General features: G+C 50.3%; 2 long non-coding RNA genes and 1 pseudogene across 3 annotated transcripts; all 3 read left to right on the top strand.

The window, feature by feature from the left end:
- The first annotated feature begins 351 nt into the window (after positions 1-351).
- On the top strand, positions 352-3,416 carry LOC311598523. Its single transcript, XR_014779554.1, has 3 exons — positions 352-439; positions 650-756; positions 2,389-3,416. It is a non-coding gene; the product is annotated as an uncharacterized lncRNA (long non-coding RNA).
- Positions 3,417-3,476: 60 nt separating this feature from the next.
- On the top strand, positions 3,477-10,850 carry LOC311598522. Its single transcript, XR_014779553.1, has 4 exons — positions 3,477-4,658; positions 6,961-7,003; positions 8,814-8,924; positions 9,810-10,850. It is a non-coding gene; the product is annotated as an uncharacterized lncRNA (long non-coding RNA).
- A 1,338-nt stretch (positions 10,851-12,188) lies between these two features.
- LOC311598444 (small ribosomal subunit protein uS5-like) lies at positions 12,189-13,882 on the top strand (annotated as a pseudogene). Its single transcript has 2 exons — positions 12,189-12,193; positions 12,944-13,882. The product of its transcript is annotated as a small ribosomal subunit protein uS5-like (transcript).

Here is a 13,882-nt window from a genome sequence, read left to right as displayed (position 1 = left end):
TGATTGTTATTCTTACAGAAACTTAGAATTCAAAAGTTTAATCATCCTCATTAGCATAATTTGGGCGACTTCAGTCCATAACCTTATCCCTGGAGTTGATTATTTATGGCGCCCTGAACAGAAGTCGAAAATTAACTTTGATTTAATGTAACAATTCCATCCCCGGTATCATTCATAATGCAGATACGTTCGTCAAAAAAGTAAATTGGACCCGCTCACCCATCTCAGAGCAGGAAAGCGAGAAAGCGATAGAAAGAGAATCTGTAATCTTCCTGTCTCTGGCTGTTGCCGCTCTTGCCTGCTCTTCTCAAGTCTGTGCTTGCCCGGGGACTTGCTCTGCAGAAGTCTGAGATCACGAGGAAGGAGAGAGATGAGGTGATCAGGCAGGCAGGCCAGAAGGAAATAGGGATCCCTTGGAAGATACATCCACCTTCTCCTGGTATGTGGGGTAGGGGGTGGGGGGTGGGGGTGGGGGTAGGGGTTGTCTAACTCACCCCCAAAGCCTTCTAACTGAATTCAGGAGATGCTCAAAGGAGCTAACCTTGGGAAGAATGTGGTTTGAGTACAACATCCTTCGAGTGGGCTGGGGGCTTGTCAATTGGTAGTCACTTCCACCTAGCACTGTTTTATTTCATCTTTGCCACCATAGGCAAGACGGTGGGGAACCGAGACTGAAGGCAGGGAAACAACTTGTCCTTGTCCCGTGGCCCTGGAGTCCTGCTCTGTGTACAGAGCTGTTGGTGTCAGCTCATGGAGGTGGGTAAGCTGGGTAAGCAGTCTGCCTTATTGCCTAGGAAAATGCAGCTCAGGGCAAGGGTTTAGAGTGACAGTGAGGGGGGATGACTCCCAGAGCCATCCTTAAGATGCCATCAGCTCCCCCAACTTCTAAGAGTACAGATCTAGCATTTATCACCCTATAGGAAAAATTCAAAAACTGTGAGTTCCCACATAATGGGGAATGACTCCCAGGTGATGGAAACAGAGTTAGTCTGGGGGCCTGGGTGGACTTATTCCACTACATACAAATGTGGCCCTATGCACCAAGCTCTCAGCCAAGGAAGAGTTAGAGCCCCACTACGGGCGAGACTGGGAACCAGACCCAGGCTTTAGTGAGAGTCCTCCTCCGTGCTCCCTCTGTCTGGACCACTGAGGCCACCCAGACATGCCAAGTTGGAGTGGCGGAAGGTCTGCCTGCCAGTAACCGGCATCCTTTCCCCCTTCCCTACAAACACCACAGGTTGGCAATGCCAACCCACCATTTTCCATGCCAGGCAAAGCTCATGCTTCTTGCCATGGACAGAATAGGATGCCAAGATCCTGAGCCTACCCAAGGGCTGGCAGGAAAGTGACCACACTAAGACAATGCCATTTGGCTCTTTAGCTTCTGCACTGGGCAGGGGGTGGGGGCTGGGGGGGGTGTGGAAGGGGGCATGGGGGAGGGAGAGAGAACTGGTTGAGAGAGATGTTGGTTGGAGTTTGGGTACCCTTGGTCCCAACTTAGTGGGGACAGTCATGAGTTGGCATGCCCCCTAAGTATGTGTGCACGTGTACATGAGTATGCAGGCACACGTGTGTGTCCGTCTGCTCAATCGCTTGTTTTTAATGGTTGTAGGATGAAAGTGGAACCAAGCCAAAAGGCTTATTGTGAAAGAGAACACATCCAAGGCCTTGGAAAAAATCACAGTCTATCTTAGACTGGGTCACCATGATACCAGAACAAAGAATTGATTCATTCAATTAGAACAATCAATTGGTTCATCCAATTCAAACTCCACCTGATCCCACCAGTGAGGGAGAAATGTCAGTTGTTAGAGTCTTTGTTGACCAAACACTCCAGGATTTGGCCAAATTGATGTTTTACCAACTAAAATTTGCGAAGCTGTATAGATACAACCTTTGACCTCCCGGGCATCAGTTGCTGGAAGAAAACAGCATTTTTATGTCGTTATTTCCACTTCCTGACGTATGATATCACTATAACATGGGCATGTGTGCAGATGGGTACATGTGCCAAGAGCCAGCATTCTACACAAATTTCACATACTTACCTCCAAATAATCCTTTGAAATTGGGGTGATCTCAATTATCCTGGCTGTACACATGGGGAAACCAAGATTCAGAGAGGTTTAGCGATTTGCCTGAGTTCACACAGCTGGCAAGTGACATATCCTAGGCACAGACAAGCAGTGTCCTTTTCCTCCTCTTTATAAGTGCTCATATATAGAACATTGTCTCCCCAATTAAAAGGGAGGCTCATCTCTTGTTCATTCCTGGGTTCCAGAAATAAAGCATTGGTGCCGATGAATAGCTATTAAGTGACTAGATCAGCCCTGTGTTAACTGTGTCCTGAAAGCAACTGACTGAAATCTACTTGTGCTGTGTCCCCAGGACAGAGAGTAGCTGTGGTGTGTATCAGGGTGTGGCACTCACTCCCTGAGCACAAGGCTGATTTGTGCCCATGCCTGCTGCTGTCACATCTGACCAATGGGGCTCCCATCAGCCATCTCTCTCCCTTGGGAGGACCTGGGCTGGGATCATCTTGTGCCTCTGGCCTCCAGCGTCATGGTATAAGTATCTCTTCACCTTGCCAAACAGCTGTTGGAGCAGGGCAGCAGATGGGGACTGGGGGTGTTGGCAATGGAGCTAGGCAAGTTTCTTCCCAAGCTCCAACTCTCCTGGGGACTAGGTGGAGAGAAGAGAGACGTAGACCGGTGAGAGCTGCTTCTCACCCCTGACCCCTGACCCCTGACCTCACAGGCCAGGGAATCAGGATCCTCAAACACTGGCAGGCAATGATGGTGGGTACGCACACTCTCTGTGCATACAGGAGCTCAGGTCTTGCATTCGTCCCTGGCTTCCAGGCGAACCTGGACACACAGCTCCCCCAGACACACCTGTTCTATGACAGCCACTGATCTGACACATTCATGACAGCAATCCTTCCATATGACAAAGGCCACAGATGGAGGGTGGAGACATCCAGCAGTGTGGTAACCGCTCCCCAGAGCCCACAGTGGAGCAGGGCCTGGTCTCTGCTTTGCCTCTTCCTCCTCCTCCTCCTCCTCTTCCTCCTCTTTCCCTTTCTCCTCCTCCTGATACCGAGTCTTGTGCTTGTCTTGTCCTTGGTCTTGGATGTGCGAGGCTGAGTCAGGGAGGAGGTAGGTTCCATCCATCCACTGGCACAGCTGGATGGCTGGGAGCTCACTAGCCATGGGCAGGAGCAGACTTGGCATAAAAGATACTAGCTTCTATCTGTATCTTACACCTGTGACATAGGAACACTCTTAAACCTAATTCACAGATAGGTACATGGAGGCTGGACCAAGGGCCATCTTCCACCTCCGTGTTGCCCACATCTTGGGTCCCTGGAGAATGGGAGGAGACAATAGTGATGTGAATAGGCCACACTGGCAGCAGTGTTGCCCTCTTAACATGGGGGAGGGCGGGGGGGGGCAGGGGGGCACGTTGCACGCACCCTGCTTTTTTCCTGCTCTAGAGGATGGAAACAGATGGAGCGTCTTCCAGGGTTCTTCTTTATGTGTCAGCTTGACTGAGCCACAAGGTGTTCGGAGGCTTGGGCATCCATTGTCCTGGGTGTGCTCAGGGGCTTTGTGAGCTTAGCATTTGAGGCTGAAGAAAGCAGATATCTCACCTCGAGAAGGGCTGACCCTCCTGAGGTGAGAAGGAAGCTCCCCAGACCTGCAGCCTTTGAACTGGGATGTTGGTGTGTTTTCCTGATCAGCAAAAGCACCTGGCCTTCCTGGATCTCCAGCCGGAAGCTGTACCCTCAGCTTTGCTGGGTCCCCAGATTGCTGCCTGTGGGACTTGGAGCTTGCCAGCCTGTGGAGGGGAATGGATCTCCTCCTCTACAGATGTGTGCTTACATGGCTGTTTCTCTGGAAGCCTCGGTTAATATGAGGCCCTCAGATGGGCCCTGACTGGCAGACTGCTAAGAATCCAGGCTGATGAGGCAGGAGGCGTCCCGTCCTGGCACTCAGGATCCTCTGTCTTCCACCAAGTATTTCTTCAAAACCATTTACTGATGCCTTGCATGACTTTGAGGACATGGGTACACCAGTGAACAATGCAGACAGCAGCTCCTGCCTCGTGGAGCTTAGATTACTTTGCGAATACAAGGAAATGAGTATATCGTATTATGAGAGATACTAAAACCCTGGTTAAGTTCTATTGCCAACTTGACACAACCTTAGAGTCACCTGGGAAGGGGGACCTCAGTTGAAGAGTTGCCCTCAATCACACTGACTCATGGCTGTATCTGTGAGAAATCCTCTTGATTCATAATTGATGTGGGAGGGGAGGGCCCAGCCCACTGTGGGTGGTAACAGCCCTACGCAGGTGAGTCTGGCATGGGGACAAGCTGTGTAAGAAAACAAGTTGAGCATGAGCCAGTGAGCGGGCCAGTAAGCAGAATTCCTCCATGGTTTCTGCTTTACTTCCTGCTAGAGTTCTGGTCCTGACTTCCTCTCTAATGAACTATGATCTGGGAGCGCAAGCCTGGTGTTTAGCACGGCAATCAAAACCAAACGATAACAGCATTTAAAAATGAGAAGTTGACCAGGCCAAGGTGATTGTGTGTGCTGGAGCAAGGACAAAGGAAACCTCAGTGTGGTGAAGAGAATTGAGAAGATTTGGAGGAGGTGAGAGTTGGGGAAAGATCATTCCAGTTAGAGGGAAAACCCAGCACTGTTTTTCTGGAGGCTTCCAGGAGCCACACGAAGGCCAGTCAGCTGGTGCAAAGCATGAGGTAGCCCATGGCTGGGTCACACAGTGCCTCAGGGGCTCCAGCAGAAAAGCTGTGTGATCTAAAGAGGGTCTGGAAATGGTCCCTACGGCTACCTGTATAGGACACAGACAGAGGAGTCAGCTAAAAAGCTTATGTCTAAACCCCAGTGGTGCTGGAGTGGGGTTTGAGGTGGAGTCAGGCAAAAGGATGGAGATCCTTCCTAGGGCTGAGCAGAAAAAGCAAACCTTCTGCTCCTCTCTGCCCGTCTGTCCCGGGACTCCAGGGGAAAACCTTGTCACTACTAGGAATGGAGTAGCTTTCTCTGGTGGGAGCTAGGGAGACTGAAAAGAAAGGCTAGGTCTGTCTTATTCCCAGCAACTCGAAGAGTTATTTTCATCTTGTTTATTAAAATGCGTTGTGTGTATGTGTGTGTACTTGTGTGAGGTTGTGCACCACATGTATGCAGGCATCCTCAGAGGTCAGAGGTCAGAGGTGCTGAACATCCTAGAAGCACTTTTACGAGTGGTTGTGAACCTGGATATGAGTGCTGGGAACCAATTCCAGGCCCTCTGTAAGAGCAGTACGTACTTTTAAACACTGAGCCATCTCTCCAGCTTCTTGGTTTGTTTTGTTTGTTTGTTTGTTTGGTTTGGTTTTGGTTTGTTTGTTTGGTTGGTTTGTTTTGTTTAGGTTTGGTTTGGTTGGATTTTTGAGACAGGGTTTCTCTGTTAGCCTTGATTATCCTGGACTTGCTTTATAGACCAGGCTGGCCTCAGGCTTACAGAGATCCACCTGCCTCTGCCTCCCAAGTGATGGGATTAAAGGGGTACGCCACCACCGCCCAGTTTGGGTTTTTGTTTTGTTTTGTTTTGTTTTGAATAAGATAGGGTTTGTGCTATGTAATCGAAGCTGGCCTTGAACATCCTCATCTTCCTGCCACAGCCTCTAGAGTGCTGGAATTACACATGTGTGCATCCCCACACTAGGCTGACAGTAATTAAGGACTGATGGCACCAGTGCGAGGGGCAGAAAGGAGAAGATATTAGCCACACCTGTGTGTACACTCAGCTGTATATTCCAATTCCACTAATATGAAAGATGTACACCATATATTTCACAAGCAGTAATCAAACATGCAACACCCTCTACTGTGGAGGTTCATACAAGCAACAGGTTCTCACAGAACATTCTAGATGGTTTCTCCTAAACTCCTTACATTGTCACCAGCCCGTGACTGTGACTGAACATGGGCTGATATTTTCATTTGCACTTCTGGGAGGAAAAGAAAGTGAAATAACAAAAATATTTACTGGCCCTTCTCCCATGCCTCAGGAGTTTAACATCCTTTTTGCTGTTTCAAATAATGATCCTCATTTGCTGCAAGAATATTTCCTCATTTGTGTGTTCATTTGTGTGTGTGTGTGTGTGTGTGTGTGTGTGTGTGTGTATGCGCGCGCGTGCGCACGTGCTACATACAAAGCAGTATCTATATCTATATCTATATGACACACTTTTAAGTTTAAGGGTATTCACATTTTTCTCCATGGCTTATTCAAATCTTGACAAATAATGAAATAACAAAGTCTTGGTTACTGCATTTGCCACTTTTGTGTCATGAATGTTCCCACCCTGGCCGGTTGTGAGCCACTGAGCAGACTGATCATGGCCTTGGGAATCCACACATCGCTGTGTGCCCTTATATAGAAGTTCTCCCAGGCAGAAACGGCACGTATAAATAACCTCAAGAGCATAGAAAATAGTAAAAATGTAGTGAAATAATTAGAAAGTAATGAGTTTTGAGTATTTATTGCCTTTGTGTTTAATACAACTTGTTTAATTGTACTTTATATAATTCAGTTGTAGCTGCATTGAAAACTAGCTTTCAAAAATGACTGAAAGTTTAGTGCTTGACTCTCATGACCAGACATCACTCAGCTCAGGGTCGCCCCTGACTAGGTGGTACTCACAGAATCACCCATCCTCCTAACTTAGGCCAGGAAGCTATTCCTGGCAAGAATGAAGAAAGTGGACATTCAAGGGGCAGGATGACTTACCCAAGGCACCAAGCAGGCGCATTCTGAAGTGCTGAGGTGGCCCAGGATGTGACTGCTGGAAGGAGGGGAGATAGCCAGGGAGCAATGAAGATCTGACAGCAACTCCAGGATGTGGGGTGCTGCACCCCACACTCACATTGACACTGCAATCCCTCCTCCCAGATCGTGGTGGATCTCCATGGAGGTGCCATAGAGAGTGTTAAAGGTAAGTCTTACAGCTGTGGCTGACCAAGCAGCCAGCCACCAATGGCATACCAATTGCACACCAATCAAATAAATAATAAATTTGTCCATAGGACATGTAAGAGTCCTAGACCACAGCCCAATGCCAATTCTGCTGCTGAGTAAGTGGAATATACTTCCCCCAGGCTACTAGGAGCACAGTGGGATATCTCTTTCCCAGAAAGTACAGATTTGAAATTCAACCCAACTCAGCCTTGGGCACCATGGGGAGGATGCTAGTGGAGTGAGTGGCAGTCCTGAGAGAAACAGGACAAGGATTGTAAAGTCAAAGATTAAAAATTGAACAGCAGTCCACTTTGCAAGGTCTGCTGCAAGTCACCTTCATGGCAGTAGGGGCCTCAGGAGTCCAGATACCAAGCCCAGAATGTTCTCTGGAGGGCCAAGATGTCAGCAGCTCTTTGGCTCTTCTAAAGAAAACTGGGGCTGGAGAGGTGGCTCAGTGGTTAAGAGCACTGGCTGCTCTTCTAGAGGACCTGGGTTCAGTTACCAGCATCCACATGGCAGCTCACACGACTATCTGTAACTCCGGTTCCAAGGGATCTGATGCATTCAAACACACACACACACACACACACACACACACACACACACACAGAGAGAGAGAGAGAGAGAGAGAGAGAGAGAGAGAGAGAGAGAGAGAGGAGGGAGGGAGGGAGGGAGATATGGAATTTTTTTTTTTAACTGCAGAGTGGTGTTCCTTCTCTTGGTCTCATACCGAGCCCCCTGGTATCTCGATGCCAGGAGCCATCGAGGTCCCCCATGCTGGGGTGTGAAGAGCAGCAACGGGATCATTACTAAGTCATTATTGTTCTGAACAGTATTAATAGAAAAGCCGGGGGCATGCCTGCCCCCCGGGTGTGGTAGAGGAGCTAATGTTCTGTGACGCCTCCCAGCATGGAGGCCACGCGCACATATATTTTTCTCATTTGATTCCCACAACAAAGCAGCATAGGTAGGTCAGCGTTTTCTTCTTGTTTGTTTCGCAAACCAGGAATTACATGTTGAGGGAGGTAAACGGTCTCCCCAGGCCACAGAACTGAGTATCAAGGGAATAAAAGCTTGAAAACTGTCTTGTTCTCCACAGCCCACCCTTTCTCTCCTCACTACCTACTCAAAGGAGCTGGGAACCGGGCTGGATCCTGGCGAGGTGGGAAGGTGGAACTGGGCTTTGTAGTGAGGCTCTAGCAGTGTGGCCTTGGCTCCCCCTGGACAGTGGGGCTCATATGACAGGTGACAGCCACCTTCTAGGGCTGCTAGGGATACTAGGAGGAGTACAAAAGGCTGGCTGAAGCCTCCGGAAACAGAACATATCAGCTTATCATCCCAAAGGTTCTAGGAAAAGAATGTGGCCCCCTACATCTTACCTGTCTTTCCAGAGGCAGGAAGTGGATACAGACACACACACACACACACACACACACACACACACACACACACACACACACACACACACATACATACCAATTCTCAGATCAGAAGTGACTTCTCCTCCCTGCCCCAGGGTCCCCCCTCTCCCCTCACAGCACCTGGAGCTTCCTTTGGGGTGGGGGGTGGGGTAAGGTGCTGGACTCACAGTTGGGAAATATGCTAGGGAACTCCACTCCACTCCTCCACTCCCCCATCTCCCCCACCCCAGGCCTCAGGTGGTGACTGACTGAATTTGATGCTGGTGGCTAGGGTGGGGCGGGGGGGGGGGAACTTGCCCGCTGGAACGCAGTGAGCTCGGTTCCGGTCTTTGCCTTAGAGCTGGCCCTGGATGTATTTTTCCCCAGAGCCATGTTTTGGGAGGAAATGTGGGCTATGTGAAGAACGTGATCTGACAGCCATCCAACCCCGCCTGTTCCTCCAGCTAAAGCTAGGTGGGATAGGATGTGTTCCCGTGGGTAAGTATGCCTTCCTCCCTTGTCCAAGGAGGCCAGAACAGGCAAAGTGAGATCGTCCCATCAAGCAGGGTGGCAGGGTGGCAGGGTGGCAGGGTGGCAGCGTGGTGGGGTAGCAACAGGAATATTTGGAGATCTCCCCTATTCTCCAAGGCAAGTGTCCCTCCCTGCCTACTGCTCCCAAACTTCAGACATCACCGCATTCCATTAGACGGTCGCCCATATACCCAGTGTCCCTCCTGTGCCATCACCTTGTCCACTGACACTGCCCCAGGGCAAATGGGCATCGTGATACCCTCAGCAACCGACATTGGCGCACTCCGGCACACGCGGGGCAGGCTGCCATCACACTCAGGCACACGTGGGGCAGGCTGCCATCACACTTAGGCACACGTGGGGCAGGCTGGCATTCTAAGGCTTGAGACGAGGAAGGGTCCACTGCTAAGGAGTGCCATGTCGCCCAGGTCCTGTGTTTTGATTTCACCCAGCTGTGCCTGTGTGCATTTAGATTAATCCTGTTAGCTGGCAGGAGCGGGGCTACCGCTGTTTATCAAGAGTGCTCGTGTGATTCGGCTTGATATGCTGAGCACCGCGGAGCACTGCAGAGCGCCAGGCTCTTCATCTTCTCCCCAGCCTCGGGGAGAGGCAGAGGGCCATGAAGAGATGACTGGACCCCCAACAGCAGAGGGGGGTGGAGTCTACCCCGTCACAGACCTAAGCATCCACTATCCCTCCCTTACTGCCCTCCTCAGCCCCTGCCCAGAGCCGCACTTTTATCATAGCCAAAGACCCTACGTTTCCTTCCTTAGAGGAGCTGGTAACATCTGTCCACTTTTAAAGGTATGTGCCGCAAGTGAAGTTAGTTGTTGTTGATGGTGTTCTTGGCAGCGTTCCCAGGATCCAGCCATGAGGACAGACTGGGGGGCGCACATTTGGAGCAGGGTCCGGTCTTGACTTCGTATCCTTTGGGAAAGCACCATACATATGACCCCTCATTAGTTCATCTGTTAGTTGGAGTAATCGGCCCCTCATCCACTCATGGGATAAATTCAAAGACCAAGACCAAAAAAATCAGTTCTGTTTGTCACTTTACACTTAAAAAAAGTTGGGGGGGGGAGGGGAGCCTCATCTGCCCGAAGCTGACTTCAAACGCAGTATATAGCCAAGGATGGCCTTGACCTGTCTCTACCTCTCAAGTGCTGGGATTACAGACATACATTGCCACGCCTGGCTTATGGAGTGACGAGCTCAAACACAGAACTTTGTGCATAATGAGCAAGCAGTCTATCAGTTTAAACACACACGCACACATGCGCGCACGCATGCACTCACTCATACCTAGCTGTTTGTAGAGGACAAGATTTCGCTATGTAGACAAGACTGGCCTCAAACTTCCTGCCTCTGCCTCCTGGGAGCTGGGATGACAGGTGTACACCACCGTGTCCAACTAATCACGTGCACTATATCCACCAGTGCGGACTGACACCCTCACACACCTGGTAAGGAGGTCAGAGGGTCGGAAATCATGCCTTCGGGCCTGTCGTACATGGTTAATCTTGGAGAGACCTAAGATCATTTATAACCATCTGCACAGGGTCACCATGGCATGGTAGCCTCTATGTGGAGGCAGCAGGGGAGGAGGGTGGACCTCCCCACCCCACCTCCCACCCCCCACCCCCTGCAGTGAAGCTGATGAGAGAAATTGCTCAGTTAGATACCTCCCTGAGAAAGACAGCGGACACTACCAACAGGTCTGGGACCAGCGCTTAACTTCACTCTCCATGGCTATACTCAGAGGCCCAAGATCCCAGAAGGAAGTCCCAAGTTCCACTTACACTACACCCAAAATGCCCATGAGCAAGGCCACCACGCCTCAGCCTCCACCGCTCCCCAGCCTCCACCACTCCCCAGCCTCCACCACTCCCCAGCCTCCACCGCTCCCCAGCCTCCACCACTCCCCAGCCTCCACCGCTCCCCAGCCTCCACCGCTCCCCAGCCTCCACCGCTCCCCAGCCTCCACCGCTCCCCAGCCTCCACCGCTCCCCAGCCTCCACCGCTCCCCAGCCTCCACCACTCCCCAGCCTCCACCGCTCCCCAGCCTCCACCACTCCCCAGCCTCCACCACTCCCCAGCCTCCACATCTTACCCTCAGCTCAAGTTCTGATATGGCTTTAATTCTCTTTTCAATAGCTTTCTTCATAAAGAATTTAAATGCCATATAGTTTACTCATTTAGCATGCACAATTCTGGGCTGGAAGGTGGCTCAGTCAGTAAAATGCTTGCCTGAGCTCACACTTCCAGAAGCCACATTTAAAATGACAGGAATGGTAGCTCTAGCTCTTGCCTGTAAATGCCCGCACCGGGGAGGCAGATCCCAGAGACTCACTTTTTGGCTGCGTTTTGGTCGTTTGTATCCTCCTTAGCAAAAGGCACAGCCGGAGCTTTTGTCCATATTATAATTGGGCGCTTGCCTTTTATTAGCTAGCTGTGTTTTTATATTTTTGGATTGCAAGCCCCTTGGTTCCGATTTGACTATCTAGCTGAGCCCAGTGCTGTGGCTCAGGAGGATGATCACAGCTCTGCTTAGACTAACTCGGGCCCAAATTTTCCTTCTGATGCTTAATGGTGGAGTGTTTATTATAGACCCCTCTATGGGGCAGGGAGAGCCACACAGAGGAAGTAACATACACCAGGCTCCGGTGTGTACTTGGAGCTGGGACATTTCTTTCTTCCTTTTTTATACAATATATTTTATTGTATTTCCCTTCCCCTGGCTCCTCCTAGATTCTCCATACCCACCCAATTTCATGGTTTTTTTTTTTTCTCCTCAAAACAAAACATAGTGAAAATCAAAACAAACAAAAATACCAATAAGACAAAAAAAAGAAACAAACAAACAAACAAACAAAAAACTCACACAAAAAAAGAAATAAAGAAAATAATAGGGAATCCATTTTGTGTTGGCCACGTAATCCTGGGCATAGAGCCTGCCCTGGAGGGTGGCTGATGCACCCCGTGTCACTCCACAGAAGAAGACTGATTTTCCCTTTCCTAAAAGGCATCAATTACAAATGGATTTTGGGTTATGGGTGGGACTGTATTTACCTCCCTGTGCCAGTGTCTGATTTGAGCCCGCGTGTGCTGTCACAGTCTCTTGCGGGTTCATTTGTGGACCAGTGCTGACCACCTTCTCATCTTCCCTGAAGGAGACACCTTATTCCTACTTGGCAGGTAACACTGAGCCACTGGGAACTGGCTGGGCTAGTGATGTGGTAAGTGACAGAACTGAGACCTGAACCCATGTCTGTGAAACCCCAGTAATGGATCCATGTTGCTTCCCCAAAGCTGACAGTTCAGTGTGTGACAACTGAAGGAGTGTTCAAACACTTTCCCTGACAGCGCTGCTTCCCATAGGCCTAGGATGCCCACTGTGTGCAGCCTTCAAGGGGAGATGAGACGCTGGCCAGACGTAAATTAGCTCTGCATCCATCCCTGACTTTCAGCTGGTCAGCTACCAGGAACATGGCAGACGCCTAAGGTGGCAGCACTCAGACTGATGGGCACGAGAGAGCACTCATAGGGGCTTGCTCTCACTGGCCACACAGCAGTCCTATGCTTGCTTGGCTCTTTGAGTGAAACCACTTTGGAACTAAGCTATTGTAGCTTTAGGGCATGTAGGATCCCCACCTGAGTCTGTGAGGCCAGGTTTGTCTTAGTGGGAACAGTGACGAACAGTGAGTCATTGCTAGTACCTTTCTACACATACCCGAGGCAAGGGAGACCCCTCCAAGCCCCAGCCAACCCTCTAGACATCTGCCAGCCTCACTTTCATCTCTGCAAGCTCACACCCACCATGGAACCATGGCAAAGGCCCACATGGGGACTTCTCTCCTGTCCTTAGGAATTCAGTGGTCTTCTTCTTCCTGGGAAAACACCAAATGGCGGATGATGCCGGCGCGTGCAGCAGGAGAGCCTGGAGGACCCGGGGCCCAGGATTAGGAGGATGAGGCCGCTTCGGGCAGGGGATTTGGCAGAGGTCTTAGGGGCCATGGTCATGGCCACGGGGCTCGTGGAGGTAAAGCAAAAGACAAGGAGTGGATCCCGTCACCAAGCTGGGCTGCCTGGTTAAGTACATGAAGACCAAGTCCTTGGAAGAGATCTATTTGTTCTCCCTGCCCATTAAGGAATCGAGATTATTGACTTTTTCCTGGGCGCATCCCTAAAGGATGAGGTTCTCAAGATCATGCCAGTGCAGAAGCAGACCAGCAGACCAGGTTCAAGGCTTTTGTTGCTATTGGGGACTACAATGGTCACGTTGGTCTTGGTGTTAAATGCTCCAAGGAGGTAGCCACTGTTATCCGAGGGGCTGCCATCTTGGCTAAGCTTTCCATCCTCCCTGTGCGGAGAGGCTACTGGGGAAGCAAGATTGGCAAGCCACACACTGCTCCATGGAAAGTGACAGGACGCTGTGTATATTTTGGTGCGTCTCATCCCCGCCCCCCAGAGACACTGGCATTGTCTCTGCTCCTGTGTCCAAGAAGCTACTGATGATGGCCGGTATTGATGACTGCTACACATCAGCCAGGGGCTGTACTGCCACCCTGGGCAACTTTGCCAAGGCCACTTTTGATGCCAGCTCCAAGACCTACAGCTACCTGACACTCGATCTCTGGAAAGAAACTGTGTTCACCAAATCTCCTCGTCAGGAATTCACTAATCATCTTGTAAAAACCCACACCAGAGTCTCTGTTCAGAGAACCCACGCTCCAGCTTGGCTACCACATAAGGATTGTATACAAGAAATATAAAGTGAATTAACTCTGTTAAAAAAAAAGGGGGGAATTCAGTGCTGCATGCCTGGGATCCCAGCACTCAGGGAGGCAGAGGCAGGCAGATTGCTGTGAGTTCTAGGCTAGCCTGGTCTACAAAGCAAGTCCAGGATAGCTAAGGCTACACAGAGA

This window comes from Acomys minous (assembly GCF_964271855.1).
Source record: "Acomys minous genome assembly, chromosome: 5".
In the NCBI taxonomy this organism is placed as follows: Eukaryota; Metazoa; Chordata; class Mammalia; order Rodentia; family Muridae; genus Acomys; species Acomys minous.
Note: the sequence above shows the minus strand (reverse complement) of the source record. Positions and strands in the feature narration are given on the sequence as shown.